Genomic DNA, 6,804 nt, shown 5'->3' with positions numbered 1-6,804 from the left:
TTTCACTATCAGAAATAGTTTATCAAGGGGATAGAGGCAACCTCCGGTCTTCATTACTCCGGACTGTAACCTAAGGTAATTCTCACGGATATCCACCCTTTGACCAACCGTTCTTATATGATACCTCTTCAGAGCACCTCGTCTCTAGAGACAATCATTAAAACATTACATTGAAAAGAGCGAGCATGAGACAATCGCAAGCTGACTCCCTTAAAGAACAAAATGAGCACATAATTCAGCTTACAAGGGAATTAAAGAAGAAAGCGCCTGGTACGTGGCACAGCAACTCAGGAGCATCGGGGCAGCGAGTAAAGAAACAATATCACACAGTGACTTGAGAAGTGGCATGATGACGGCATAAATGACGGGAAATTCCACCGAAGGTCAATAGGTATTAACTATTTAAAACGATCGTTTGCTATTGTTCCAAGGAAAGTTAAAATCTCGCTGGTCTACGGCCCGTTCAAAATCAAGACTATCTTTTCTCACGGTGTAGTGGAAATTAATAACTTTAGACGAGAACAACGTGTTTAAAGTCAATGGTCAACGGATAAAGTCGTATTATGAAGGCGACTTTTGAGCGATGCATGGACACCATTGACTTGGGCAAGCAAGATTAAACCTTGCGGGGGAAGCGATTGCGGTAATTTTGAGAACTTATTTCAATCAGCATCCCTATCTAAGTTTCGTGCTTCCTCTAACAGTTTTCTTTTACTAACTTTCTAAATCTCGTTATTTACTGCTTTTTAAAAAGTAGCATTTAATGCTTTCTGTAATTCTCTTCAATTTAAATTTTTCATGTCATGTTTAATCCTTTAATTTGTATACATTGTAGCAATGTTCTTTAATTCTGTGAATGATTGGATGAAACATTAGACAACACCGAAAAAGTCTTTTGACTTGCGTTTTTTTATGATTTAAAAAGAAAAATTAAAAATTGGTAATGTAACGCGATGATGGTGCATTGTGTGTTAACAAGAGACACCTTGCGTCCATTACACCCAAATGCATTGTGTTGAGGGTTGTATTGCGCCACATATGTGTTCTTTGCCTTCCTAGTGAAAAGGCAACTATGTTGAGGTAGTGATGCACTGGTAGAAAATACCCGTGCACGAACCGATCCTCCAGAAATGCGTTGAATTAAGGGGTGTGTGACGGGAGTGGACTTGCATTATTGGCCCGTCCTCAGCAAAAATGTACTTTGCGTTATTAAAGCGCGGTGTTAATTTTTAGCGTGCACCCATCCTGAATCAAATTCAAAAAGATAACATCTCAATTCTTTACATTCTTTGTACAATAAGGGCCCAACAATTTTTGGTATTTTGTGTTAATTTTAATTATTTTTAATCTTGTTAATAGTCAATACAAATGATACAATATTCACTCCTTTTTGCCTATGCCTTTCTCTTATCATTCTTTGACACCATTTGCGATGTTCTGATCTTTTTTTTTTTTTTTTGTTGTGTTATTCATTGCAACTGCCATATTATAATATGTTTATACTTAGAAACATTTCCCATACTTTGTAATTCTAACTAACACTAGTTAATTCTAAGTGTTATAGAACTTTACTTTTTATCTTTTCAGAAGTTCTGCTAAAAACCCTTTTTTGAAATTTTCTTCTAAGTATTTGTCTAGTCTACAAACACGCAATGATGAACCTTGACTCATCTTTAAAATTTCTAGGGGATGGGGAAGGTCTGAGCGAGATAAGATCAGGAAATATGCAGTTCCATAGAGAGAAGATGCATTACATTTCAAAAAAAAAAAAAATTATGCCAAACTCCAAATGTCAGCAAAGGGAAACCTAAAAAATAATTCCCACCTGATAAGAGTTTTAATTTGTGAAGGGCCTGCTTTAGTGATGTTCGTATGACACCTGTAGGGAGCAACCAAAATAAGGTGGTTGGGCTCTCCAAGCAATGCCAGTATAAAAAAATGAAAAAAAAAAATATATAAAGAGGTGCAAAGAGACAACTCCTCTGAATGATGGCATGTAGTTAAAGTTGATAATTGTGCACAACAACCACTAGTTTGGAGTGTTTCCATGGACACTCCGTAGGGAACCAAAGCCAAACGAAAGGTTGTATAACCATGGACCTAATAGTCCCTAATAATGACCAAGATTTGGACCACCGCCATAAGCTAGATTATCAAGGTTGTTTTGACCAAAGAATGAGATATAACATCTAACCTCCGGTTCTCTATGTTGCCCTATATTACTAAACAGCGTGAAGACGTTAAATCATCACTTCTCCTTTATGACATCCTAACATCCCAACGTCTTAACATATTTGTACGTGATCAAACCCAATACTTCCAAAACCCATTTTTAAGAAGAATTTCTATTGTTTCCTTGACCAGAGTTTAGGAATTTGAATTTCAGTTTAATCAAAATACTGTTTAATGGATTACAGACCAACAGATAAGGACTATTTATGAACCAAAACCCCCACGACAATGAATACAAATCTAGCTGGTTCTGAAATAACTCCAATACATCACAAGAGACATACAATAGATTTTTAACAACACAAATGGTGTTTGAACTGACTCGAGCTAACATCCAGGAATTGTCGCTACCTGGGGGTGGAGAAAACATAAAAACATGGAACATCATGAGCTAAAAGCCCATTGATGGTAGTTTTAATATAAACATAACCTAACACTTTCTAAATCATCATAAAGTTACTCAAATCATTCTGGTAAACCATTGAACAAGGTAAAATCAAACTCTCAAACATGTTGCTAATAAAAAAGTGGCATGATCCACTCTTATAACCACACTTATAAGCATTAGTTCCAATTATCAGAAAACTAACATCAACTCTTACCCAAATACCGTTGTTACAAGCAGTGTTAACTATGGCTATGGCCCCTCTGGTTGTGATTCCCGTGCCAACTTGAAGTTGGGTGATCCCACCAATCAGGGTTGTAGATGTTGCCAAACGATTCATCATAGACAGAATATATGGGTTGTTGATTCCATGGGTAGACATATACTGGATGTCCCTCTCCACATTGGACATAATTCATTGCGACCCCGTGAGTCAATGCATTAACTTGCATTGATCCTTGAGAGAGAGTTCTCTGTTGGTTAGCCACCATCGGGAGGAGTGAGGTCAATGTGGTCATTTGGTCGACCAGTGCGCTCATTGTATCAGTTGACACATCGACACTTTCTACTTTTTCTTGCTCTAGACCTCTTACCTCAAGCCCGATATCAATCCACTCATTAGAATGTCGCATATTCTTAGCTTCCATATATGATATGTTCATTAATTCTCCTTCTGCGGAGGCATCGACAACTGCTTGCATTGATTGGTCTAAGCCATTGTAAAAGGTTTCCATCATAATACTATCGAGAATCCTGATATGCGGACAACTCTTCACTAACTACCGGAATCACACCCATGTGGTGATCAAGGTTTCATAACCCTTTTGCTCAAAATTCAGCACATCCCTCCGTCTCCTTGCGTTGACGGCTGGGGGGAAGAATCTGTTCATGAACCTATCAACCAACTGTTCCCATACTTTAATCTCATTCGGCTCTAATGATTGAGCCCACCTCTTTGCTTCATCCCGTAGTGTATGGGAAAAGATATAACCTAAGTCTTTCTTGAGTCACATCAGGCATGAAGAATGCACTGCACATGTCTAAAAAATTCGTCAAATGCGCATGTGGGTCTTCTCCTTGTAATCCTCCAAATTGACCCATATTCTGAATCATCTGTAGCATAATTGGTTTTATTTCAACGCTTACATTCTCCTCAACCGTTTATCTTGCGATTCCTGGTGAGAAGTTATAGAAATCCGGTGCCGCACAGTCTCTTATTGGGACGTCATGATCAGCAGCAAGAAATATGGAGCCTTGCGCTGGCCCATTTTCCCTTTGAATCCCTACGGGAGCCTCGTTATTATTAGCCATGCTTCTTCACCACTTAATTCGGCCCTGATGTGCTTGTGCACAAATAATACACTTGATCTCTAAGTCCACTTAGAATTTCTGGATCACTCCAGCACTCCTAAACCGTCAGACTGCTCTTCGCGTTGAACAGCCAGTACAAAGAGATTTGTCCTACAAAATACCACAAACATACTCAAACAATAAACCGTTAACCAATCCCCAGTAACGATGCCATAAACTTGATGACATAATTTTTAATCTAAGCTACAAGTCCATTCAATAAACTTGTAACGCAAATTTTATGCAATGATATGCGATACTACTTCTAGATATGCGTTATTAATGAATGTTCTTGTAGTATGCTGTGCGTTGTCACAAGTTTCCTTGCGTTGAAACCAAGTATAATTTCACCGCAAGTTTCTCGGTGTGATCTGAGGTCGAACACAAGGACTGTTTGAGGTTATTGCGTTATGTTTGTGATATATGCGACCAGGGGTTTTTCAAATTAATAAAGGGGTTGTTTGTACAGGTATTTCAAAATGCAATAAAGTAAATTGCGATGAAAGTAAAGTTTGCGATAAAAATGCGGTAATAAAGTAAACTGCGGTAGAAGTAAATTGCGATAAAATAAACCTAAACTATGATGATATAAGATACAGGTTTCATGATACAAGATGTCGAGGTCAAGGCTGGCTGTGAAGATTATACAAAGATCGTGTAATGCGGTGACAAGTCTTATGTGTGAAGCAAAAACAGAAAAGATAATTAATACAAACAACGCAAGTTCCTTAATTGCATTAAAGATACAAGTACGATTCCGCTTTTCCCTTAGCGTACATCTCTCAGTGATCGGCCGCGTTCCCATATCTTTGTGGTGAAACAGGAACGAACGTAATGAACGCAAGGTTGCTTCCATCTCTGGAAGTACTACTTGCTTTAGTTAACGCATTCTTCTAACCTTCTCTTGACAGATCAGAATGGCATCTTCACTTCTGCTCTCACAGGTGAAGATGCCGTCTAGCATGTCTTAGCTAAATGCATTTATCTCTTTAGCACAGATTAAGTTACTCGTTTAATTCATATTAATTACCAAGGGATTAAGAAAACTTCATGGAGAAAACAATTAATGGAAGAACGGAAATAGACAGAGAAGTGGAAATGGAAATGATCGAGACATTCAATAAAACTATTTAGTGTTTGATACATGATTTGTGAATGAAGAGATTAAGAGAATGAGATATAATTGATGAATAGAGTTAGAAACAAATACAAATAAGTGCCACCGTCTTGGCACCGATCTGGATGGAGATTTGCTTGCCAATGTGGATGGAGTGAACGGATGGATGAGCTTCCCTCTCAGGCTTGTTCAACCAGTAGCAGGGATCTAAGCACAGAGCTTCACGGTGGGGATTTCGGCAGAATTGCAACTAAGACTCACCTCTCGGCCTTGTCTCTTCTCTTCTCGATTTCTTTTCGATTCAAGTACTCAGCTCAAGCCTCTCTCCTCAATAATCTAGCTCCAATTAGCCCTCGTATCAAGTATTCTATGGGGTATTTATAGGTGAAAAGCTTTGACTTTGGCTTGTGGGCCCCACTTATTATTATGGAAATTTCGAAGATGGAGGAATAAATATTCCTTCTGTTATGCAATCAGACCGTCAAATCTGCACAACGGTTAGTTGTACACGTGTCACAATCCTCCGCATTTGCGTCGCTCAGCTGCATCTTTCGATCGTTGTGCTCGCATGCGTGTTGTTTTTTACCTCATGCTGTTGAAATTCAGCTAGGGATCGATTTCGTATTGCGCCGTCATTTGCGTTGATCGTCTCTTAATGTGGTTTGACAGGCGCAATGTGACAGAGATGCGTATCAGTTTCCTCGTTGAGCCTTGATAGCAAGCGGTGACTTGGTTTCCTGCAAAACAGAGTAGAAATATCCTCTTCTACCATCTTAATGATGTTAGTGGGTGTAATTGTGATAATTCATAATTATTGTATTTCTGAGCTAATTTTCATACAATCGACGCATATTCCTTCTCTTTTGGTTGCAACATCTAGATAAGGCAGCATAAATAACTTGTATTTCTACAAGTTATCACATATTTAGAATCACTGCATCTTAAGCGTTGAATGACATAAGAAGATAAATTTTATGCTTACAAGTTTATGGCATCATCGCATTATTATGCCAACAAGTTTATGGCGCCGTTGCCGGGGATTTCTACAACTTCTTTGCCGTTGATCATAACATCCCAATGAGAGACTATGCGGCACCGGATTTCTACAACTTCTCACCAGGAATCTCAAGACCAACTGTTAAGGAGAATGTAAGCTTTGAAATCAGACGAATTATGCTGCAGATGATTTAGAATGTGGGTTAATTCGGAGGATTACAAGGAGAAGACCGACATGTGTATTTGACGTATTTTCTATACATGTGCAATGCATTCCCCATGCCTTGTATGACTCAAGAAGAACTTAGGTTGTATCTTTTCTCGTATACACTGCGGGATGAAGCAAAGAGGTGAGTTCAGTCGTTAGAGCCAGATGAGATTAAGGCGTGGGAACAGTTGGTTGACAGGTTCATGAATATATTTTTCCCTCCAGCCGTCAACGCAAGGAGACGAAGGGATGTGTTGAATTTTGAGCAAAAGTGTTATGAAACTTTGAGCACCGCCTGAGTGCGTTTCAAACAATTAGTGAAGAGTTGTTCGCATATCGGGATTCTCGATAGCATTCTGATGGAGACGTTCTACAATGGCTTAGATCAATCAATGCAAGCAGTTGTCGATGCCTCCGCAGCAGGAGGATTAATGGACAGATCATATATGGAAGCCAAGAGCATATTAGATCGCATTTCGCGACATTCTGATGAGTGGATTGATATCGGGTTTGAGG

This window comes from Benincasa hispida, chromosome 10 (genome assembly GCF_009727055.1).
Source record: "Benincasa hispida cultivar B227 chromosome 10, ASM972705v1, whole genome shotgun sequence".
Lineage (NCBI taxonomy): Eukaryota > Viridiplantae > Streptophyta > Magnoliopsida > Cucurbitales > Cucurbitaceae > Benincasa > Benincasa hispida.
Note: the sequence above shows the minus strand (reverse complement) of the source record.